Here is a 27,277-nt window from a genome sequence, read left to right as displayed (position 1 = left end):
AAGATATTTCATATAATAAGATCTTTTTTTTTATTACAATGAGCTATTGCAATGATATGGAAGTGGGGAGGCAAGGGGCAATGAGGGAACCTTTGCTCTCATCAGAGGTGACTAGGAGAGGAAACAGCATATATACTCAATGGGGTATAGGTATCTGGAGTAAGAAGGAGGGTGGGCAGGGGGAAGGGTGGGGATGTAAATAAAGGAGGACAGGATGGACCATGGGGGGAGAGTGGTCAGATATAACACATTTTCTTTTTCACTTCTTGCAAGGGGCTGGGATTGGAAGGCCTGTCCAGGACCATAGGGCCAGGTGGATTCTGGGCCTAAGGGGTGGTATGGGGGCTCAGGGCTTCTTGGCCCCAGAACCAGGGATCTGTCTGCTGCGCCACTCAGCGACCCTACAGCAGAGTCAGAGTGAAAGGAGAGAGAGAAAATATAGTACTTGGTAGTGGAGAAATATGAAAGGAGGGAGTTGCGACCAGCAATGGCAACATTGGAAAAATATGGAAGCAACTTTTGCGATGGACTTACCATAAAGAATGCGATCCACCCATGACAGAGTTGTTGGTGTTGGAACAAAGACTGAATTACATTTTTTACTATTAGGGGAAGGGTGCAGGGCAAATGGGGCTGGGTGGCCTGCCTGGGGCCACATAGCAGGGTGATTTTTGGGTGTCTGAGGCCAGATTTGGACCCAGGTGCTCCTGGCTCAGGGGCCAATGCTCTGTCTGCCACCCAGCCACCCTTACTATGATTACTATTTTATTTTATTTTGGGTCTTTTTTTTTCCTTTTTTTTTTGGTTTTTGCAGGGCAGTGGGTATTGGGTGGCTTGCATGTTACACGGCTGGGTGATTGTTGGGTCTATGGGGCTGGATGTGGGTTCGGCTGCTCATGGCTCCAGGGCTTCTTGGCCCCAGAACCAGGGATCCGTCTGCTGTGCCACTCAGCGACCCTACAGCAGAGTCAGAGTGAAAGGAGAGAGAGAAAATATAGTACTTGGTAGTGGAGAAATACGAAGACCAGGCTACACCTCTTTTCATACTCACACTTCTCCAGCTCTCGACCCATGAGACAGATCTTGCTTTGACCCTAATGGTAGAACTTTAACAGGCCTCTCCAGAAGTCCACCTGGCCATACCTACAATTATTACTATTATTTTTTTTATTTTTTTTATTTTAATTTTTTTCTCTCCCTTTTACTTTATTGCCCAAGCAAGTCTATATTCATGGGGAGGGGGGGGTATTTTGTTTACTCTTAAACAAGAATATTTTATTAATGTAAAAAAAACCATTTGTACAAAATGAGAATAAAAAAATGAAATCAAATAAAATATTAAAAAAAATTCTTTCTGCCCCATTGCCTTGCAAAAACCTAAAAAACAAAGAAAAAATTTTCTGTTGTCTACCATTTCTAATTAGTACCTTGTTTCAATGATTTCTTGCAAATAAATAACTTTATACTTCAAAAATGACTAGGGAATGAATGAATGACCATTTCTCAGAGACAATTTACTGCCAGGTCATTGACTATGTAGCTTTGCTTGCTATCAAAAATTCAAAATAAATTAAGGAAGTCTCAACCTTTTTATCTTTATTAGCAGATCAAAGTCCATTGGAAATAAAGCCATAATTGCTTCCTGATCTCTTGTATGTTTCTCACAAGTTTTGGATTCAGTGTTGTAGCAAAAAAGGAAAAACTCCCATGGATTCATCTGTGGTCACTGCTCTTGGCCTGGTACTCTGTTTACTTCTCATTTCAATATGGAGAAAGAGCTATGGAAAAGGAAAGTTCCCACCTGGGCCTACTCCTCTTCCAATTATTGGAAATATACTGCAGTTAGATACTAAGAATATCAATAAATCCTTTTGCCTGGTAAGTATTTGTCTGCAGATCATGTATGTCTAAATAGTTTGTTTAAATATAACTCACAGGAAGACAGAAATGATATTTCTAGAGTAACCCTTACCTCCCCTTCTCCCAGAGAGATTTTGAGTCCTGACAGGCAGAGATTGGTACCACACGGCTAATTGTTTTGTTCTCTTCAGAGAACAGATCTAAGGCATAATTATATCCATCAACTTTCTTAATTATTTTTAGTCTAGGGGAAAACAACTTTAATTTAAACTGTGTTCCTGACTGATATTTCAGAACAAGCTCTGTCCAAAGGCATGACTCCCTTTTTACCAAATGCCAGTTACACAAAGACTAGCACACTGAGTGAATAACAAACAACCCATTTATCCAATCCAATAGCAAACAGAAATCTGAGAAGTTACACAGATGAGAATATTCTAGACAATAGATAGTGAATTAGCTCTCCTATTGTGGGCAAGACATTTCAGCTCCACTGAATGAGAGAGTCCTCAGTTTCAGCCAGTGGGAAATTCCTATAAATCTCTTGGGAGGCAAGTTGAGAAAGGGACATGATCAAGGTATCATCTCCTCTACATGTCAGCTTCTTTGTTAGAGTTTGTTGGAAATTTTGTTTCCTTCTAAAGGTTTTGTTTCTTTCTAAAGGGAGCTAATGCCTAGCATAATACTTGATATATAATGTGAACTTAAGAACTATTTGTTGATTTGAATTGAATATCTAAAAATGGGCCTATATTTGATGATTTCTAAGATCCTTTCAGCTTTAAACTTATGATCCTATGATTGGATCTGAGAAGGGGATGTTAATCAATTGATCAAAAATCTCTATTAAACTCAAAAAGGTCACTCACCTCCAATAGAAAAAGGAGAGAGAGAGAGAGAGAGAGAGAGAGAGAGAGAGAGAGAGAGAGAAGTAGATATGTGTATATGAATACATATAGCTCATCAATGAAAAATAATTTCAGAGGGAAGGAACAGTGGTGATAGTGAGAGACTGGCTAAGAAAGGATTCCTGTAGAAGGTGGGATTTGAAATGAATTTTGAAGGAAATCAGGGAAGCCAGGAGGCAGAGGTAAAGAAGAAGAGCATTGCAAGAAATTTGGAAGTTAGTTCAAATGCATCACGTCAAGAAAATAGACTATGAGGAATGGCAGGTAGGCCAGTGTAGATGAATTGAAGAGTAAATTTAGAGCCTTAAAGTACAAGAAAACTCAAAAGATTGAAAGAGACTAGATTATTAAGAATTTTAAATGTCAAATAATAACAATATTTTATAACAGGAGCCATTGAAGTATATTGAATAAAAGAGTAAAATGGTAGGCCTGTACTTTAGTAAAAAATCACTTTAGACACTAAAAGGAGATTGAATTGGAGAAAGACTTGAGACTGAGAGAACAATTGAGATTGTAAACTACTGAAGAAATCAGCAAGGGGTGGATATATTTAAGAGCTTGACCTTCACAAGAAGGGAAGCCATATGATTTTCAGAGACTAAGGAAATGGAGCACAGACTGGGGGATGATGTTTTGAATTTGAGATGGAGAGAATAAGAGAAGAAGTAACTCATGGTAAATGAGCTGCCCACCAATTAAAGTAAAAGGTAAGATCCTTTACTTGAAAGACAGGGGAGGGGCGGCTAGATGGCGTAGTGGATAAAGCACCGGCCTTGGAGTCAGGAGTACGTGAGTTCAAATCCGGTCTCAGACACTTAATAATTACCTAGCTGTGTGGCCTTGGGCAAGCCACTTAACCCCATTTGCCTTGCAAAAACCTAAAAAAAAAAGTAAGAAAGACAGGGGAGAGAGAGAGAAATATAGGAGACTTGAAGGAAGAGAAGGTTTTGGCATAGCTTCTGTGAAGAGTTGGATAGAGAATCAATTAAGGAGGAATAAAAAGATTGCCTTATTACAGTGATCTAAGGAGCTTGAGGAAGTGAAATATTTGTGAGAGCATCACCATCAATCTTGATGTCTCCAAGTGTAAGACAGAGTGATAACTTAGTAGGCTATTGCAATAGTCCAAGCAAGAAGCAATGAAGACCTGAAATAAGATGGTGTCTGTGTTGTTGAGTTTCAAATGGTTCTGGAACATCAGTTTTAGACATTTGGTGAAGTAGATCTGGAGTTCTGGAGAGAGACTAAGTGTAGATGTGGAAGTCATCAGCATAGAGATGCTAATTAAACTCATGGGAACCAATGGATTCACCAAGAAAGAATTTAGAAAGTAGAGGAACTAGGACAGAGTCTTAGGGGTTTACCCCAATCTATGAATGAAACTTTCATAAACATTGATGAACTATAAGTATCTCAAGATATCATCCTATTTCTTTCTTCCTCTTCATTTTCCAGTCAAACTCCTAGTAAAAATTGCCTTCACTTTCTCTCCTCTCACTCTCTCCTCTGACTATATTGTTCCCATTCTTCAGAGCAAGGAAAAACAGTTATTTGATTAAAATCAAAAATCAAAATCCAAAATCTAAAATCAAAAAATCAAAATCAAAAATCAAAAACATCCTATTTGATCAAAATCTGATAAGCATTATTATTATTATTATTATTATTATTATTATTATTAGTTTTTGCCAAGGCAATAGGATTAAATGACTTGCACAAGGTCATACAGCTAGGCAATTATTAAGTGTCTGAGGTCAGATTTGAATTCAGGTCTTCTTGACTCCAGGGCCAGTGCTCTATTCACTGTGCCACCTAGCTACCCCATCCAATAATCATTATTAATGACATATTATATGCTTTACCAGGCATCCAAAATAAAAAAAAACCAAACACCTAATCTTGCCTTCAAAAAGCTTAGATTCTGGGGCAGCTAGGTGGCACAGTGGAGAGAACACCAACCCTGGAGTCAGGAGGAACTGAGTTCAAATCCAACCTTAGACCCTTAATAATTACCTAGCTGTGTGACCTTGGGCAAGTCACTTAACCCCAATGCCTTGTCAAAAAAAGAAAACCCAAAAAATAAGCTTACATTCTAATAAAAGAATGTATCATGTAATAACATTATAATTTGGTAAAGAAGGAGAAAATACTGTTCAGTGTAGAGATGCTCCCCATAAGAGATGATACATGGGCTGAATTTTAAAGAAAGCTGGATATTCTAAGAGGTGAAATTAAGGAAGAAGTAGAAGACCCTCCCCCAGGGGCATAAATTATGCCTCACCAGCCATTATTCTATTTGTTATTCCACAGCTTCAAGTTTTTTGACCATTTTCATTCTGGTTAAAGTACATGTCTCACTTGGACTCCTCTTTGATGTAAATGTCAAAAACATCATGATGGAGCTACTAATAAGTTGAAAATTTCTCCATTAAGATTAGCAATGTCAATCCAAGTGGTTTGCTATCAAATTTATGAAATTGCCTTCTACATTTCCTTCTATAGCTGGCGAAAGCTTATGGTCCAGTATTCACACTGTACTTGGGTTCTGAACGTACTATCGTGTTACATGGACATAAAGCAATTAAAGAAGCTCTGCTTGGTCATGGAGATGCATTTGCTGGCAGAGGAAGTTTCCCAGTGTCTGACACCATTTAAGAAGGGACTGGGTATGTTTCTGTTTGGTATAGGCAGAGAATCCAGATAAAATGAAGGATCTGGAAAAGTATCTTATCTAGAAACTGGAGAAAATTTACATCTCAAATCAATTGAATGAATATTTATTAAGAGCTTGCTGTTTGCCAACAGGTTTAAAAGATGCAAAGACAAAAATAAAACAGTCCCAGCCCTCTTCAAGGAGCTTACATTCTACTATGCAGGGTGGACGTTGGGGAGGGGCATACATCCAGATAAATAAATATAAATTCAAATAAAGTAAATCTATATAAGTACAAGTAATTTGGGGTATGAAGGAATGTACTAACTACTGAGAATCAGAGAAGACTTCTTGTAGGAGTTGCCATTTAGGGTAAGCCTCACAGAAAGGTTCAGGTTCTAAGAAGTGGAGGTTAAGAAGGAGAACATTTTAGGAATGAAAGGCAGTCCATACAAAGCCATGGAGATAAAAAATAGAATGTCATGCTTGAGAAAAAGAAGCCTGCTTTGGTTAGAACTTAAAGTATGTGAAAGTGAGTATTATTTAGTAAGCCTGGAAAAGTAGGTTGAAATGTCAACTGAACGCAAAGGCAATAAGGGAGCTATTGGAGCCTACTGAGGAGAGAAGTGACCTAGTCAGATCTGTGTTTTAGGAATACCATTTTGGTGACAGTAAGAGAGTCTGGCATTGTAAGTGCAGAGAAGATATGTTGTGAGGACAGATTTGTTTGTCCTTTGTTCTGGGGAGTGGGGAGCTATGCAAAGTCACCAACCTCATTATCTCCTCCAGAACCATCTGAGTCCAGTGGCCCGATATGAATCAGAATGACTAGAGATGGTCCTGGATGCAGTGGGACCCTTGACCTTTTAAAACTAAGGTCTTTAACAGGTCTCAGTCTGACAGAGGCAATGCCCATTCAGTAATTAAGCCTAGATAAGAAATCATTTCTATTTTGGCCAGAAACCAGAGAGAGGTCTTCCCACAACCTGGGAGATGGGTGACATTATTATCCTCATTTTATGATTGAGGCAGATTGAGGTCAAGTGCTTTGACAGGGTCACAGAACTAGTAGGTGTCTGAGGTTGAATTTGGACTCGTGTCTTCTTGAGTCTAGGCTCAGTGCTCTATCCATAGTAATACCTAACTGCCAGAGGAGTGAAGAGTGAAGAATTAAGGATTGGCTCAAAGACTGTAAACATGAGAAAATAGCAGGGAAGGATGGTGCTGCCCCTGGTAGAAATAAGGGAGGCAAAGGTTATATGGCAGATAATGAATTATGCTTTGGACATGTTTAGTTCCAAATGTTTTTGGCACTTCTAGAGAGAAAGTCCAGCTAGTATTTGTTGATGTGAGTTTGGAGCTCAGGAGAGAGACTGGGATATATATAGCTTTGGAAATCAGCTATGTAAAAATCATGTATCATTGAGCTTATGGGAGCTAATGAGATCATTTATAAAGAAAGGAAAGAGGAAAAGGGAAGGGAGGCTCAGATCAGAACCATGAAATATACTCACACAGTGAAGGTGGGATTTAGAGCCATATCAATCTCTTCCAGCTGAATCTCTACCCTTAATGTCCTGGGTCTACTGGGAGCTTATCTTCTGTCTTCTACTTTTATCTTGCCCCCAAGAATTTCATGAGACCCTTTGACTTACAAATCTGGTAACCCATGAAATATAAAAAAACAACTTCCCTCTCTTGAGTGGAGCCTAGAAGTTAGTATTTTAGCCTTCCTCGAAAGGCATCATAAGTCCTTTGGTCCTCTGGAATAAAAGATGCAGAAGTAGAGAAATAAGCTTAATGTACTCCCTACCTATTCTGAGATCTTCTAGGACAACCTGAATCCATTCTGGACTTCAGCTCTACTTCTTATGGCCTCTTCTTGCCAGAAGTAGGATGAGGTTGGAGGGCTGCCCAAGGCGACCTTGGTGGTGGAGGAATGTGATCTGGAAACGTAGAGCAGAAAATATAGCCGAGAGAAAAAAGAAGGAAATTGGCTACTTGTTTCTCATGTCCCATCTTCTAAAACTAAGATTGGGGCTGACAAGTCTGAAACATGATCTTTGAGGGGAGAAATGAATTTAAGGATCAGGGGAAGTTATTGAAACTAAAGGTGCTTCTATTTATGATTGATGGAGTTGGTCTCGATTTTCTCTCTCATTTATCTTCTTCTCGGAATTTAATTCAGGAATTTTTTAAATTTTTCCTCTACTCCTCTGCATAGGACTACTTTTCAGTAATGGAGAGAGATGGAAACAAATTTGCCGCTTCTCCCTTATGACCCTGAGGAATTTTGGGATGGGGAAGAGGAGCCTTGAGGAACGAGTTCAAGAAGAGGCAAATTGCCTGGTGAACGAGTTAAAAAAAATAAATCGTTGGAGTTTGTTTACTTTTCAGCATTAACTCTCTCTCTCTCTCCACACACACACACACACACACAAACACATTCCCTCTGCTTCTCTGATCATTCCTTCTGTCCTCAAATCTTCAGTTCACTAACTCTGGACTCTGAATGTAACCCAATATTTTGATCTCAGTTTTCTTTTTCTTTTCTTTCTTTCTTTTTACTTGGCAATTTCCTCAACTCCCCATGAGTTCAGTTATCATGCCTATGTGGATGATTTCAAAATGAATATATATGCAATCCTAAACTTTTTGTAGAGATAATGTTTCTAGAAAATGGTGTGAAAGTAAAAAAACATGCGAATTGAAATAGGTTAGGCTCCTTTGTCCACCAAAATATGTAATCATTCGTGAGAGATTGCTAAAAATATTCTGTTCTGCATACAACCTTTGATAACAAAATATTAATCCTGATAATATGTGCTTTTCCTAGCACAAAATCTTGAAATTACCCTTAAAATTCAGTACCCAAAATAAAATTTTGTTGAGTCTTTTCTATCATGTCCAACTCTCCATGAGTTGGGGATTCTCTTGGGAAAAGTTCTGGCAAAGATACTTCTCTAGCTCATCCAGCTCATTTTACAGATGAAGAACTGAGGCAAAAAGGGTAAAGTGACTTACCCAGGGTCACATAGCCAGTGCCTGAGGTTTGAACTTGAGTCCTCCTGGTTCTCAGGCAAGCATTCTTTCTCCTATACTACCTGCCTGCTCTAAAGTAAAATTAGTAACATGCAAAATATTTTCTTGCTAGTAATTCTCTTGAATTCTGTGAAATTTTGTACTAATATCTAAATAAAAAACCAACATTGATGTCAAACAATATTCACTTTCATAATATATGACATCTCTAGTACCATAAATACTATATAACAGACAAAATTCTTAAAACAAAAACATTTTTAATCCAAATCTTACCTTCCACTGTCAGATGATGGTATAAGGGTGTTGTCCTTTATTTATACTGCTGTAAACCTCTCTCCCTTGGCTGCCATCTGAAAACCAAGGGAGTGGTTGTGATTTTTAAGGCACTCCTATTAGAAGATACTGAGGCTGACAATGTGTCTTGATCACTTTAGAGCTTAAAGGACTTGCATTACACTTTGGGGGCATAATTGCAAAATAAAACTTGAGTTTTAAAGGCAGACAATGAAAAACCATGCAATTTATGCACAGGGGAATTCTTTATTCTACACTAGCAAGTGAATAAGACCAGAGAATTAATTGCCTAGTAAGACTGTGCAGAGCCACAAATGTTGGCGGTTGTCAATGCAAAAGTGAAAATGAGGTTACTCATAAAAATCATGCTACTATGTATAGTCATGGAAGTTAAACGTGTGAACTGAGATTTGTTTGTATTTTATATATACATACATATATTTACATAAATATATATACATATATATTTATATGTGGTCTCTCTCCAACTGTCTATTTGAAATTTTAAGTTGAATATCACAAACACAACATATGTAAAACAAAACTCATCATCTTCTATCTCATAAAAAGAAGCCCAAAACTATGCCTTTTCTGAACTCCCCTATTTCTAATTCCCCAAGTTTTCAATCTGATTATCATTTTTGACTCTTTAACCTCCCTCACTCCTCACATTCAATCAGCTGCCAAGTTTTGTTGATTCTACCTTCACAATAGAATTCACATCTGTCTCATCTCATTATCGCCTTTCTTTTGACCCTTATCAAATCTTAGATGGATTATTGCAATAATCTCTTAATTAACAATAAATAAATTATAATTATTATATAATGATAAATAATAATTAAGTATTCTAAGTCATCTTCTGCATAGTTGCCAAAATGATTTTCCTCAAGCAAAGCTAAGTCCTTATGACTTCCTTCTATTCAATTGTTCATTATTCCAATGGTTTACCATTATCTCTAGGATCAAATAAAAACTCTTCTGTCTAGCATTAAGAGCTGCTTACAACCTTGACCATTGCTAATTCAGTTTTCTTGCACATTCCTCTTTTCCACGTCCTCTCCTGTCTAACCATACTGTCCTATTTCTATTTTTTACTCACAATACTGCTTTTTCATTTTCCTCTTTTAGAGAATCTCTGATATTGTTCAACATTCAGCTCACATGATGCTGTCTTTCCATTTTCCCTACCCCCACAGCTACTACTTTTTGTAATGGTCATTTCCATTGTGTCCACCTCTCTGTGCCTCAGCTTCGGGTTTTCTTGGCAAAGATGCTACAGTAGTTTGCCATTTTCTTCTCCAGCTCATTTTGCAGATGAAGAAACTGAGGCAAACAACATTAAGTGACTTCCCCAGAGTTGCATAGCTAGTAAGTATCTGAGGCTGGATTTGACCTCAAAAAGAGGAGTCTTCCTAGCTTCAGGTCTAAACTCTATCCACTGCACCACCTAGCTGACCTTTTAATATCTATGTGTATTTCTATGTATGTGTATGTATATATGTATGAGTAAACTTAGATATCTCATATGAACCCATTTATAGTCATAGTGCCTCCTACGATATTTTATAAATAGCTGAAGAGATGGACTTTTTCAACATTATTTCTTTGTATCCCAATGGGACTTAACAGAACTGGATTCTTTTCATGAATAGGATCAAATTATTGGCAAACAATGCCATCTGTTGGTTAGACAAAAGTGCTTATAAGTTTAACAGCGTCAACTAATCTAGATTTGTTTGAGGACAAAGCATAATACTCAAGTGTCAACCTTCTCTTGTAGTTTCAGTGAAAATTAATATCAAGCTAACACTCAAGTTTCTCTCTTTCTCAATCTTTCTCATTCTTTAGGACTGCCATGTGATCCCACCATCATCCTTGGGTCTGCCCCTTGCAATGTCATCTGCTCAGCTGTTTTCCAGAAATGATTCGAATATCAAGATAAGAAATTTTTATATTTAATGGAGCTTTTAAATGAAAGTGTCAGGATTCTCAGCTCCCCATAGATACAGGTGAAGCCAATATTCTCATCCCCATTTTACATATGGGAACACTGAAGGTGAGAGAATATAAATGACTTGACTGAGTACCACACACAACTACTGTGTCTGAGATCTTGTTAGAACCCAGTTCATTTTGATTCCAAATCCATTGCTCTATCCAGTAAAAATATTATAATATTTTATTATTTTAAGTTCTCTATATAAGTATTTTATTCCAAGAAAGTATTATGGAGGCTCTAGGAGGCAATGGGTGGGACCTAGAGGTTTGAGAAAAATAAAAAGAGAGGTTACCATTTTACTGCCCTACATTTGGGCTTCTGTTTACCCAGTCAGTTTCCTCCTCTGTACTTTTTTCCAAGAGTAAAGATTTATCTTGTCTATCCAGGTCAAAAAAAAATGTCATATGGTTCTTTTCCCTTTTTAGGTCTACAACCTTTTTCCATCTCTAGTTCATTATCTCCCGGGAATTCATCATAAGTTAATGAAAAACTTTCACACCATGAATGACTTCATTTTGGAAAGAGTAAAGGAACATCAAGCAACCCTGGAGGCCAATGACCCTCAAGATTTCATTGATTGTTTCCTGCTGAAAATGGAGCAGGTAAGGTGGTAACAAGTCTATAATTCAGTTGTCCTGGGTAATCTGGGGGAGGAAGGGAGAGGAGTTCATCCTAGTGGCATCCACCTGCACACAACAACAAGAGTAAATTATGAGTATTTACTAAATTGGGGGTCTAGGTTCTTAATCCTTTTTGTACTATGTACCCCTTTGACAGCTTAATGAAGTATAGGGATATCTTCTCCCAATAATGCTATGCAATTAGAGTCTAGTGAAAATAAAACTATGTTTTTCTCCATTTAAGATCACAGACTCCTTGATATGATCTATCTTAAGAAACCTTATCAGTCAGTCAACACGTGTTTATAAAATGCTAATTGCACTGGGGTAATAGAGGAAAGAAAAATTAGTCCCTGCCTGCAAAGAGTTTACATTAAAATGGAGGAGACATGATGATAATTAAGTTTGATGGATATATATACAGAGTGAATGGAAGCCAACCTAAGAGGATCCTGGCAAGTATGACAGATCCTGTGGTAGATCTGGAGTCAGAATCCCTCCTTATCAGAACTGAAACTGCCCCCAAAGCCAGTGCTACCAACTGCAATACAAATAGATCTTCAGTTGTGGGGGAAGGCAATGGATACCTCTTTGGGGCAGAAGAGACCTCAGGACATCATCTCCTGTGGAAAGAGACCCAGGGACACCACCAGGCCATTGCTGAGGAGGCCACTCTCAGAGAAAGGAAGCATGACATGTGGCAACTCTATTCAAATTAGTTACTATGACTAACTAGGAACTGAGGTTAGGGTTTGCTTTGTGTTTGTCTTTCAAGAAATCTCTTAAGAGAGATGTACACATATACATACATACATATATAGAGATATATTAGATATATACATATGGATGTATATAAAATAATTGAATGTCTATACCTATATCTAAATTGATGTATCTTTGGGCAGCTAGGTGGCATACTGGATAGAATGTAGGGCCTAGAGTCAAGAAGACTAATTTTCCTGAATTCAAATCTAATCTTAGATATTATGCATCCCTGGGCAAATCATTTAACCCTCTTTGCTTCATTTTTCTCATTTGTTTTTGTTTTTGCAAAGCAATAGGATTAAATGACTTGCCCAAGGTTACACAGCTAGGTAATTATTGTCTGAGGTCAGATTTGAACTTAGGTCCTCCTGACTCTAAGGCTGGTGCTCTATCCACTGTGCCATCTAGCAACCCCCTAGTTTTCTCATTTGTAAAATGAGTTGGAGAGGAAATGGCAAACCACTCCAATAACCTTGCTAATAGGGATCACAAAGAGTGAGATACAACTCAGGAACAATAACAATCTATAACTATAACTATAACTATAACTATAACTATAACTATAACTATAACTATAACTATAACTATAACTATAACTACAACTATCACTATCACTATCACTAACATTATCACTATCACTATCACTATCACTAACACTATCACTATCACTATCACTATCACTAACACTATCACTATCACTATCACTATCACTAACACTATCACTATCACTATCACTATCACTAACATTATCACTATCACTATCACTATCACTATCACTATCACTATCACTAACACTATCACTATCACTATCACTATCACTGTCACTATCACTATCACTATCACTATCACTATCACTATCACTAACACTATCACTATCACTGTCACTATCACTGTCACTGTCACTATCACTATCACTATCACTAACACTATCACTATCACTATCACTATCACTATCACTAACATTATCACTATCACTATCACTATCACTATCACTAACACTATCACTATCACTATCACTATCACTAACATTATCACTATCACTATCACTATCACTATCACTAACACTATCACTATCACTATCACTATCACTAACACTATCACTATCACTATCACTATCACTATCACTATCACTAACACTATCACTATCACTATCACTATCACTGTCACTATCACTATCACTATCACTATCACTATCACTATCACTAACACTATCACTATCACTGTCACTATCACTGTCACTGTCACTATCACTATCACTATCACTATCACTATCACTAACACTATCACTATCACTATCACTATCACTATCACTAACATTATCACTATCACTATCACTATCACTATCACTAACATTATCACTATCACTATCACTAACATTATCACTATCACTATCACTATCACTATCACTAACATTATCACTATCACTATCACTATCACTATCACTAACACTATCACTATCACTATCACTATCACTATCACTATCACTAACATTATCACTATCACTATCACTATCACTATCACTATCACTATCACTAACATTATCACTATCACTATCACTATCACTATCACTATCACTATCACTAACACTATCACTATCACTATCACTATCACTATCACTATCACTATCACTATCACTAACATTATCACTATCACTATCACTATCACTATCACTATCACTAACATTATCACTATCACTATCACTATCACTATCACTATCACTAACATTATCACTATCACTAACACTATCACTATCACTATCACTATCACTGTCACTATCACTATCACTATCACTATCACTATCACTATCACTATCACTAACATTATCACTATCACTATCACTATCACTATCACTATCACTATCACTATCACTATCACTATCACTATCACTAACATTATCACTAACACTATCACTATCACTATCACTATCACTATCATTGTCACTATCACTATCACTAACACTATCACTATCACTATCACTATCACTAACACTATCACTATCACTATCACTGTCACTGTCACTATCACTATCACTAACACTATCACTATCACTATCACTATCACTATCACTATCACTAACACTATCACTATCACTATCACTATCACTATCACTATCACTAACATTATCACTATCACTATCACTATCACTATCATTATAACTAGCACTATAACTATAGCTATAGCTATAACTATAACTGTGAGTGTATTTGGAGGGGGGGATTGAAAGAAGACTTGAAGCTACTTATTCACACACACACATAAACACAGAGATACCCTTAAAATAATGTTACTATCAGAAGAGATTTTGGAGGTCATCTAGCACAATCCCTTCATTTTAGAGGAGGAAATGAAGATGTAGAGGAGGGGAATGTCTAAGATCACAGTGGAAGGCTCATTCACCTTTAACTGAAATTGAGACTGTGCTGGGGTGGAGTCAAATGGAGCTCAAATTCCATAGACTATTAGAACTGGAAAGGACTTTTGAGAACTTCTCCACATTACAGAAGAGAAAAATGGGAATCTAAAATTAGTGTCACAATTGCACATTTTATAACCTGTATCAGATTACTTGCTATCCTAAGGTTGGGGGGAGGGAAGGGGAAGAGGGAGAAAACTTTACAAAAATGAATATCAAAAATGATCTTTACATGAAATTGGATAAATAAATTAAATTGAAAAAATGAAATTAATGTCAGTTCAGGGACTAAAACCACGCTCTTCTTATTCTGAACCAAGCTGTTGTCATTTGACTAAGTTATGACCAAGTACCACTCAGGGACAATGATAATAAATAATAGCTAACTTTTATATAACTCTTTCTCTGTGCCAGACACTGTGGCAAACACTTTATAATTATTATCTCATTTGATCCCCTCAACAACCCAGGGAGATATATTCTCTTGTTATTCTCTTTTTCATATAAGGAAACTGAGACCAACAGAGGTTAAGTGACTTATCTAGGGTCACATAGTTAGAAAGTGTTTGAGATCAGATATAAACTTGTCTTCCTGACTCCAGGTGTGGTGCTCTATATTGGCAGGGGGTGTACTACCCACATGCCCTCAGCAGCTGACCTGGGCTTTTTTCTTACCACTGGTCCCTTCTGAGCAATGGTCACTTAAAAAGCTGTCTCATATCCTCTGAGGTGAAGTGATTTGCCATGGTACCATAGATAATATGTATCTGAGCTCAGACCAAGGTTTTCCTGATTTTCAACTCAATTCTCTATCCACTATAACAAGTTGGCTCTCCTATCAGATTTTAATAGGGTTCAGGTAAGATGGAGCATTTGATAGTACCTTGTACACTAAATAAACATGCTAAAATTTTATTCCAAATTTAAAGTTACTTAATACTATTTACTTCATTTTTTCCCCTGAATATTTGAGGGTGCAGGGAAAGGGTCTGCCATGTTTGAATTAGCCAAATTCATGAGATATTTGCCATTTCCCTGTTCCATTCTGGGGTGTATAGCTCAGATTTAATCCATTTAATGTATTTATCAACTAATTGTGTCTAATTATTCCTAGGAAAAGCAAAACCCGCAGTCTGAGTTTACCATTGAAAACTTAGTCTTTACCACTCTTGATCTATTTGGAGCTGGGATGGAGACCACCAGTACCACATTGAGACATGGCCTTCTGCTTCTGTTAAAATACCCTCAGATAACAAGTAGACAGATAATATGTAGAATGAAATACAGAATAAAGAAGAATAAGAAGAAAGAAATTCATGTTCATCCCTGCTGAGACTCTGATTGGAAAAGTTTTTATTGATATTTAACATATTGAATATTAGCTATTATGCTTTCAAGTCCATTACCTTTCTATCCATTCCAGCACTTTGTGAACTCTAAAATTATGTTCTGAACTTTTTTTATTTGAAGTAAACAATGAGAGGGTAGCCAGGTGGCACAGTGGATAGAGCACTAGCCCTGGAGTCAGGAGGACCTGAGTTCAAATTTGACCTCAGGCACTTAATAATCACTAACTGTGTGACCTTAGACAAGTTACTTAACCCCATTGCCTTTCAAAAACAATTTGTAAAAATAAAGTAAAGGGATGAGAGAGTCCAGAACTGTGATTTCAATTAGTCTGGGACACTTCACATATGGTATTTTCCTGGACAATTGCAGGTTAGCAGCTCAACTATAATTTATAGGTACTTTGAGTGTTATGTCTCTTGTCCAGGGTCATAGAGCCAATATATGTCAGAGGTAGAATTTGAGTCTAGTACCAGTCTTCTATTCAATATGCCATATACTATTCACTTGTGAATTATTCCTATTTATGACCTATAAATATGATACTAGTCTCATCAATAAGCAGGCATATGGTCTTATAGACTAGATAAGATATATGTATACATATATATGTATATATATATGTATACAGAAAAACACTGATACAAGATATCGTTTCTCTGTTTTCAGTTGTGTTCTAATTCTTTGTGACCCCCTTTTGGGGTTTTCTTGACCAAGACACTGGAGTGAATTGTCATTTTCTTCTCTAGTTCATTTTAAAACTGATGAAACTGAGGTAAACAGAGATTAAGGGACACACAGCTAGTAAGTGTCTGAGGCAGGACTTGAATTTAGGAAGATGAATCTTCCTGATGACAAGCCCAGTACTTTATCTACTGTACCACTTAGCTATCCCCGCTAATATTATTAGTTGTATCTGATGCTGTGTGACCCTTTTTTTCCCTTTGAAAGGCAGTGGGATTAAGCGACTTGCCCAGGGTCACACAGCTAGTATCAAGTATCTGAGGTCAGATTTAAACTTGGGTCTTCCTGACTCCAAGGTCGGTTCTCTATCCACTGAGCCACCTAGCTGCCCCAACTCACTACATTTTAAGGCAACCTATTCTCTTTGTGTATGACTGGTTGTTTATTTTTTTCTGTACCTTTAGCCAAAATCTACTTTACAAATCCTATACTTGTTCCTGGTTCTAATTCCTGGGGTCCTGCTGAGCAAACCTACTCCTGGGATTTTTTTGGCAGATACTGGAGTGATTTGACATTGCCTTCTCCATAGGATTAAGGTGAACAAGTGCTAAGTGATCTGTCCAGGATCACATAGCTAGTAAGTGTCTAAGGTCACATTTGAACTCAGCTCTTCCTGACTCTAGTCTCAGTGCTATAGCCACTGAACCAAGTACCTGCCTACTAAGTATTAGATGATCATTATCCAGATGCTATAAAGTGTGTTGTCAAAGGAAAGAGAGCACTTCTGTGAAGAAGGAAACCATTCAAAGCTTGGGGGAAACATTGGAACTTAGATGTAAATAAGATTTCAACAGGAAAAGATGAGGTTGGAGAAGGATAAAAGAGAAGGTAGGAAGAAATTCCAGGTAGAGGCAATGAAATGGCCAAAGGACAAAGACAGGAAAGACTATGATGGGTTGAGGACTAGAAGATAGTTCAATTTCACAGTTCCAGATTCTCAGAGTTGGGAGGGATCTCAGAGGACAGCTGCTTCAACTATACCAGAAGAGGGATCTGTAGTGTCACTAGCATGTAGTCCTCCAATTTTGCTTTAAAATCCTCAGTAAAGGGAACTCACTTCTTTTTTTTTTCTTTGAAAGACAGTGGGTTAAAGCAACTTGTCCAAGGTCATACAGCTAGTAAATATCAAGTGAATTCAGGTCTTCCTGACTCCAAGGCTGGTTCTCTATCCAGTGAGCTAACCCAACTCACTACATTTTTTTTTTAGTTTTTGCAAGGCAATGGGGTTAAGTGACTTGCCCAAGGACACACAGCTAGGTAATTTTATGTGTCTGAGGCCAGATTTGAACTCAGGTACTCCTGACTCCAAGGCCGTTGCTCTATCCACTGCGTCACCCAGCCTCCCCCCAACTCACTACATTTTAAGGCAGCCTATTCTCTTTTTTGTATGAATCTAATTTTTGAAAAGGTTTTTTTTCTGTATAATTAACCAAATCTACGTTGCAAATCCTACATTTTTTCCTAGTTCTATTTCCTGGGGCCATGCTTAACAAACCTCAACCTGGAAAACAGCTTTTCCCCCCCATTAGTTCTCCCTTCTCTAGGATAACCATTTCCCATTCCTAACCTTATCTCCAGACTCTTCAGCATTCTGGATTTTGTGGGGTTTTTTGGTTCAATTTACCCTATTCTAGTCTTTTTAATAGCACCTTGAATAGGAACACTGAAGAACTAGTGCCCAAATAGCTCAAACAAGTTACCATCACCACACAAACATTCATTAGACAAGTGGAATCAAGTTACTACCCACCTATTTCAGCTTGTCAAGATCCTCCTATAGGACTATATTCAAAACTGAACACAATACATCAACTCTGGTCCAATGAGGACAAGAAAGAGCAAGATCCCTCCTTTTGCCAAGTTCTAGACAGATGGCCTTGTCATAACATAGCTTAAAATGAAGCTAGGCACCTGCCCTGGAGTCAGGAGTACCTGAATTCAAATGTGACCTCAGACACTTACTAATTGACTAGTTGTGTGACTTTTTTTTTTTTTGCAAGGCAATGGGGTTAAGAGGCTTGCCCAAGGCCACACAGCTAGGTAAGTGTCTGAGGTCGCATTTGAACTCAGATACTCCTGACTCCAGGGCTGGTGCTCTATCCACTGCGCTACCTAGTCACCCTAGCTGTGTGACTTTTGGCAAGCCACTCTTAACCCCATTGCCTTAAATAAGTATAATTTAAAAAAAAAAATGAAACCAGGCCTTTTGAATACCACACCCCACAAACTCTTGTTGAATGGGTTCACAAAACTCCACCCAGCTCTTTTTGATGCAAAACTACTATAAATCTGACCACAAAAAATCTGATAAATAGATTATTATCTAAGAAAGATCTAGGTTTAGACCACAAATAGACCACAAGTTCAACAGAGTGATGAGAAAATCTCCCTAAAATGATTTTACTTTCAATCTACACTGTTTCAACAACAACACTAACAATAATGGCAATGATGATGATAAACACCCATAAGGGTGTTCGTAATTATCTTACTTGAGCTTCCTAAATGGAATGTAGATGCTATTATTATCCCCATTTTACAGATGAGGAAACTGAGGCTAGCAGCAGGTAAGTGACTTGCCCAGGGTCACATAGCTTGTAATTATCTAAGGCTAGATTTGAGATCAGGGCTGACTGCACTCTGGCACTACCTAGCTGACTCATATTAAGAAAAAGGGAGGTTTTTCTTTGATATATAAAGCCATTCACAGGGCTGGGGGTGGAGGGAGAGGAGGTTTCACATTCTTAAATTACTAGTGTTAAAACAAAAATTGTTTTAATGGGAAAATCTCGTGATCATTTTATCAGAGATATTGTAGAGGGATACTCTAGTCAGTAAGTGGTTAGATTAGCTCTAATCCTTTCCAAATGCAAGACCATGATTCAGAAATCTGTGTCTATATCTGTCATTGATAAAAGTGTACAACTAAATGTTAAATAATTCTTAGAATATAAATTAAAAAAAATTTATCCTTTACATTAGATTTGCTACTTTAAGGAAAATCAGTGGGGGTAATAGAAACTGAGTTAATATTGAAATGTATGAAAAATATTGGTGCTTATCCAAGCTACATCAAAAATGCCCCCAAAGAAATTAAAAATTAATGGAAATGATAAGTTGAAATATTTATGCTTTATTTGAAAATATTTTATCAGTTTAAGTTGAAAGACAAGATAACTGTTTTGTATTCTGTTGTGCTGGATATTCTACTTGATGGCTAACATGTATCTACTCCCCAAAACTGAAATAGTTCATTCCATTTCTCTCTTTTAACTTTAATAGTTCATTTTCTTATGTCTAACTTTGTGATCCAGAAGTAATTTGTTTTACTATAAAATATGGGGTAAGGATCCAAATTTATTTTTCACCATATTTTTAGCCAGTTCTCTCAATATTTTTTAAATAATGAGTCATTTCCCCAGAATTTATTGTCTGTAGGCTTCAAATATTGAACTTGATTATGACTTGGCTCTATTTCTGGGATTTCTATTCTCTTTTGTTGGTCTATTTTTCTGAACTCCTTAACAGTTTTAAAAGCAGTAACAGAAATTCTTTCATCAACTTTTTTTCTCATTAAAACCTAGGATTCCTGTTCATTTGTTTTTCATAAAAATTTCCTTATAGTTTCTACATTACAGTTCTACAAAAAACAATCTATTGGTATTTTTATTACTAATTCATTCAATGTGTGAATTAATTTAAGGATATTATAATTTTTATTATGTTGATTTTACCTATCCAGCATTATTCTCTGCCAGACATTGTAGCAGATGAATCAAAGAGATCCACTTTGATTCATGAATCTAACAGAACAGCTGAGATTCTTGTCACTAGTGCCTTTTTGAGGGTACCCTCTGATCCCGTTATGTGACCAATCAAAAAGACTTCCCCTAACTACAGGTGGAGTTAGCAAACCAGAATTTTTCTTCCCTTAATCAGATCTTCCTCAACTTTTGTCAAGGTGGTACAATTATTATCTTTATATAGGTATATCTAGCTTGCTTTCTGGTTTGCTATCCCAGAGTCTGGCTAGCTACTTCTGTTCCTCAGGGTTCTAGAATAATTTGAGGGATTTTGAGATATCTCTTCTCTACTGTCAATGGTTTAGTTCGTCACTGATTGTATCCCGCCCCCCCCCCCCACTGTTAAGTACCTGGACTAGCACAAAAGTTCCACCTAACATTAGCTTTTACAAAGGGATACTTCAAATAAAGGACAAAAGTACAGTTATTTCCCCCCAATTTGTGGGGGGGGGGGGATTCATGAGATATTCTTTCCTTTAATCTCTCTTGGTTGGTCTCTGTGGGAAGAAGGCTCAAATTTATCTCAATTCCTATATAACATTGATCCTACCAAAGTTCATGTTCAGATGTGGCATGACCATCAAATGAAATCTTTTCTTAGTTACTACAAAACTGGATCCAAAAGATCACTCCTAAAAGTTATTCCTTTATCTTCAGGACATTGATTCTGAACTAGCTATAAAACTTGGGTGCTGGAACACTGGTATGTTGGAATCTCAGATGCCTAGATACAAGGATACCCATTATCCAATCCCTTCACCAAAAACAGAAAATGACAAATTTAAAGGCTTGATAAGAACCTAGGGCCACATGGGCTCAGTTGGGAGAAGATCTAAGGCCTCTTCCCTTAAAGCATTATTCCCCATCAGACACTATAACAGTATATCCACTTTGATCCTCAAGTTGAGACTCTTGTCACTAGTCTTTTTAAAAGGTAGCTTCTGATTCTTTTATATGATCAGTCAAAAAGATTTCTCCTAACCACAGGTGGAATTAGCAAACCAGACCAGTTACAGAATGTCTATGCATGCTCCAAACTCTCCAAACTACTTTCAGTTATCTATAATTATGACTTTCCTAGAATTTGCATCAATGCACTCAGCACACAAACTAGTCCCTATTCCATAGATGACATGGTTTTTTTAGGTGGGTAACACTATTTCCAATATAACAAATACTAATATTGCTGTGGCACTTATTAACATTCAATTTGATCTGGTCTCAGACACTTAATAATCTGGTCTCAGACACTTAATAATTACCTAGCTGTGTGGCCTTGGGCAAGCCACTTAACCCCATTGCCTAGCAAAAACAAAAAAACAAAAAAAAACCCATTCAATTTGGATGATGGGAACATTCCAATCAAAAATGAACTCTTCCCTTTCTCATAACCTCCTATCAAGAATGTGGTCCATAGACTCATCAAAATTGCCTTCATGAAAATCTTCTTAAAAGAGCTGTGGGGGCAGCCCATTGCCCAGTGGATAGAGCACTAGCCCTGGAGTCATGAGGACCTGAGTTCAAATCTGACCTCAAGACACTTAATGATTGCCTGTGTTAACCCCTGTGTTTTACCTTGCAAAAATCAAAAAAGAAAAAAAAGAATAAATATGTCAATGCATGGGTAAACCACAACTTTAAAAGGACCAGTTAATTGGGTGTTGTCATGGCTTGTAGAAAAACTACAAGACATAGTATATAGCCCATATGACCTGGTGGAGCTATTCAATCAATGATCTCTGGCTCAAAAGTCCAGTTTCATGACTAGGGTGAACAGAGATAGGAATTCAATAGGTATAATTCTACAAAGAGATTCATTTTTATAAAATTGTAACACATTAAATATCTGAATTTGTTTAAGGAATATTGTTGTTTTTTATTAAAATGTTGAATATTTCTCTACTTATTTAGATCTTCCTTTACTTTTTCATGTAGTTATATATTTTATTGGTAAATCAAACCATTTATTTATTTTGGGGGATAAATGACTGCCCCAAGTCACACAGGTAATTATTAAGTATCTGAGGCTGGATTTGAACTCAGGTCCTCCTGACTCCAGAGCCAGTTCTCTATCTACTGCACCACCTAGCTGACCCCATTTATTTCTAATATTTGCAGCCTTTATCACATATTTTCAACTGGTGTACAATAAAAGGATAGAAAAGAACACTAAAATGAAGGTAAAAGCTGTGGAGTTGTAATAATCAATTTTATCCCTGGAGAAGTAATGAGGAAATGCGCCTTCATCCTTTTACTGCAGTTGGTTTGGCTTAAACTATTATTTGTTTCACAGGAAAACTCCCTGGGTAGTAGTGTAACAGTATATCTGACAAGGACTATGATGTTGAAACAAAGGTATCTATGAAACTTGATGTATGTACATAATAAAAATATTTAGCTCTTTTTTTAGTGAGATAAGGAGGATTGTCTAGGCAAGGAATCAATCCCAGGTTTCCTCTAATCTTTCTAGCTCCACAAACTCTACTGACTGAATGTGCTATGATCACCATGGTTTAGGAAAAAACTGGAACACCTGAATTCTTAGATAACTCACCCAGCTGTGTGAAGAAAGCACCTGAATCCACTGCATTTGACCTTATTATGCTTATCTAGTATTTGACTAAGGACAACCTGAGGCTTGAATTCTGAGGGCAGCCATGGACCCTTGGCTGACAAATACAACTCTGTTTTTTCATTAAGAGGTACATTTATTAGCATTTTATTTCCTATGTAATTCTAGGTAAGAGTTCAGAGACAATGGGGTAGAAGTCATATCTTTCTTTTCATTTTTAACATAAATTCTTATTCTTATTGTGACAGAAAAAGTTCATGAAGAAATTGACCGAGTGATTGGCCAAAACCAAAGTCCTTGCAGAAACAGTATGCCTTATACCAATGCTGTGATTCATGAAATTCAGAGATACGTTGACCTCGTCCCTGCCAGCCTACTTCATGCAGTGACGCAGGATACTCAGTTCAGACAATACTTCATCCCCAAGGTAGGAAGTGTCTTATTTGCAGAGTATAATAAAAGAAGGGAGCCATAACTAGCACCAAAAGGATGGGCTTTTCCTTAGTGTGGGAAAGGTGGCACATTTCTTCCCTGGAGCAGTCACAATCTTCATGCCTTTCATGGCAGTTGGTACCACTTCTGAAATCCCACTGCTGTGACATCCCTTTACTGGGGCCACTTTCCCCTGCAATCCCTTTTGAGATGAGGGCTGGATTGCCCATATAGGTGGCACATCTGAACCCATAGTTGGGGTGTCCTGAGTACCATAATTTCCCTGCTCCCAATTATTTTTTCCCTAGTGAAATTATTTCTAATTTCTAATCCACACTACCTCCTAGAAATTTAGAGAATCATAGAATTATAGCACAAAAGTCATCTAGTTAAACCTGTACCTCAGACAATAACTCCTTTAGCCTCTGATTAAACACATCCACTGAGAGTTTCATACTACCCAACTAGGCAAGCTATTCTATTTCTAATAGGTCTAATTGTCAAAATTTGTCTTGCATTACAGTCCCTGAAATATAGTAGACACTTAGTAAATGTTTGTTGAATTGAATTCTTCCTCTTTATAAGCTCCCTCCTGTTGGTTTTGCCTTACAGGGGTCAAGATTGTATCTCTCTGCTGACTTTAGTATGGCTGCAATGAATTGGAATGAGTATGGGAGTGAGGATTTTCTCATATTGGCCTCAATCAATGATGGTCCCTAGTTTGGTTGTTTGTAAATGTGGGAAAGAGGGAGAGGAAAAGGAAGATTGGACTAGATGGTTTTTATGGTTCTTTCAAATTCTAACATTCTAAGACTTGTCTTTTATCATTCAAATTATCTATCTCTGTTCATTCTAGGGCACCACTGTGATACCATTACTGACTTCTGTTCTGTATGATGATGAAGAGTTCCCCAATCCAGATCAGTGTGACCCACACCATTTCCTGGATGAAAATGGCAACTTTAACAAAAGTGACTATTTTGTACCTTTTTCAACAGGCAAGAGACATTTTTCAAAATCTATGTCTATCTTATCTATCCACATTTATCATAGATCTATATCATATTATCATATATATATATGTATAAATAATCTATATATCTTAGAGGAACTGAGTTCCAATCCCATTTACAGTCTGTGTAACCTTGAGCAAATTCCTTGACATTTTTGAATTTTGGCTTTCTCCAATGTTAAATGAGGGTTCAGTTTAGATGAGCTCCAAGCTCCCTTTTGCCTCTAAATCTTAGGAATAAGGTGAGGCTAATTTCTTACCCTTCCACTTTTTCTTGGACTACAGATCCTCATCAGAAGTGATGCCAGGTAAGGAACTTATTTTCCTCGATGTTCAGTGATGTGCAAAATCAATTAGACTTTGGACAGTTGTCCCAGTTTTTCTAAAAGAAGGGAAGAGTTAAGACTGGTGACCACTGTCTCTTCCATTCAGATCCAGCAGTAATATCCCCAAAAGACTGAAAACTGTTCTCTGAAAGTTTCTCAACCAGGTACTTCTTTTCTCAGACACAGTTTCCATTTTTGCCTCCAGGGCTTGCCATGGTATCTCAGCAAGCTGAGGAAGATGGTGGAGTTATCTCAGTGATCCGTTGCTCAGGTGCCAGAAGGCACTATCTTAGTGTCTTTACATACAGTAATTCTTGTCATTTAAAACATCATCATTCTTGATTCTTGACTTTGACAAATGAAGGACATTTTCTACCCACTTTTCTATCTCTACCACTAAGACCCTGACCTTATTCAGTGATATAACCATTGCTCTTTGGAGTATCTGGAGGCCTCACTTGGAGCCCTCCTCCTAGATACCTACATTTTATAGTCCTCCAGTCCTTGGACATGCATTCTAGGATGAATCCATTGATAACAAGGTTGATACCAGCAGGAAAGGGCAGGTCTATGATCTCCCCAATGATCAGAGCCAACTCTCAGTCATGAGCCAACAGCTTGTTACCTTTGATTCACTACTTGTAACCAGGTTAATCCCAATGGAAGGATGATGATGTCCTCATCATCTTCCTGGTAAAGAAATATAAGGAGAATTTTGTTAAATATATCACTATAGCAAGACAGAACAGGGGAAAGAACATTTGTTCTGGAATCTGGAAGAAGATGTGAGTTCAGATTTGATCTCAGAAGTTTACCTGCTGTTTAACCCTGGGAAAATCACTCACTTTCTGTTTGCCTCAGTTTTCTCATCTATAAAAGAGGGAGAATAACAACACCTTCTGCTCAAAGCTGTTTGTGAAGATCAGATCAGATATTAAGTGCTTAACATCGTACCTTGCATAGAATATGCACTCTATAAATAGTATTTATTGTTACTACTAAAAAGATTAAAAACAAGCTTAAAAGACAAAATGCTATTAATTGGAAATCAAATATGAAACAAATATAAAATTAGAATCGAAGGAAGACAAAATTTCATTTGGGGTTCTACCTTTTCTGCATTCACTTTTCATGAGAAGCCAGTTGGGGAGGTTCCTATATTGGAAAGGAAAAAATGGAAAATTTGCAGAAGGAACTGAAAGTCTAGGATTTGAACTGAAGTTTGGCAGAGATAGAAGTTAAGAAGCAGATGCCTAAAACTAACTTGCATCTTTAAGGACAATTTCCTACTGGGTTATAATTGGAATTAGAAGGGAGGAGTAGTGAAGAGTTAGCTTAAGAGATATTAAACAGGAAGCAAGGTCCCAGCAATGTGCTGCCTACCCCAAAGGGGGACTGGAGTTGACGAAGGGAGAGCTGATCAGAAGTCTTGTAACCTTCCCCCACTAAAGGCACAAGTAGCAGCCATGCGCCTGGTTTGTGGAGCTGCAGCAGATAACGCTCTTCTTGTTCTGGGACAGTGAACCCATTATTCTGAGTTTAATGTCCCAGGCTTGACTCTGACATATAATAGTTGAATTTAGGGAAATTAACTTGAAGGGCCTCCCCTCCAATTCAGGGGGCAACATGATGGAATGTTCATTGAGCTAACTGATGGGTTTAGTCACCTATATGCAATACCCATAGAGTAAGATTTCCCAATTGGTGTCATTGGACTGGAGAGAAAAGAATTCATTCAGTCCTGATACCAGTGTCTATACTGTGAAATGCAACAACCACAATAATTTGTATTAATAACTGGCACTTTCAGATTTACAGATTTTTCATCTGAATACTATTGTTATTCCCATTATACAGATGAAAAAACTGGAGCCGACAGATGTTGAGTAACTTGTCCGGGTCACACAGAGAGTAAATCTGAGACAGTAGTTGAACTCAGAGCTTTCTGATTCTAGGTCCATTGCTCTATCTATTCTGACACTTAAAGTGTTACACTTGGAGTCAGGAAGAACTGAATTCAAATCCTGATTTAGGCATTTACTAACTCTGTGATCATGGATAAGTTATTATCCTCTGTCAGCCTCAGTTTCCTCATCTGCAAAATGGGGATATTAACAGTATCTACATTGCAAAGTTGTTATGAGGATCGAATGAGATAATGTTTATAAATGTTCTTATAAACCATAAAACGTTATATTAATATTAGTTATCATTCTGGCAGTTATGGAATACCTTAAAACAGTTTCCTAAATGCCTATGCTTATCTTCTCCATTTGTCTCTTTTAGGAAAACGGGCTTGTGTTGGTGAAAGCCTGGCTCAGATGGAGTTGTTTCTCTTTTTTACCACTATCTTGCAAAATTTCACCTTGAAGCCTGTCATTGACCCTAAAGACAATTGACATCACTCCAATCACTAATGGGTTTAATCATGTGCCACCCAATTATGAGACCTGCTTCCTACCTTCCAAAAACATGTGA

At 37.4% G+C, this 27,277-nt stretch overlaps 1 pseudogene; it reads left to right on the top strand.

Annotated features, from left to right (window-relative positions):
• The first annotated feature begins 1,707 nt into the window (after positions 1-1,707).
• On the top strand, positions 1,708-27,277 carry LOC141519923 (cytochrome P450 2C19-like; annotated as a pseudogene).

This window comes from Macrotis lagotis, chromosome 4 (assembly GCF_037893015.1).
Source record: "Macrotis lagotis isolate mMagLag1 chromosome 4, bilby.v1.9.chrom.fasta, whole genome shotgun sequence".
In the NCBI taxonomy this organism is placed as follows: domain Eukaryota; kingdom Metazoa; phylum Chordata; class Mammalia; order Peramelemorphia; family Peramelidae; genus Macrotis; species Macrotis lagotis.
This window is presented reverse-complemented; position numbering and strand designations above follow the sequence as displayed.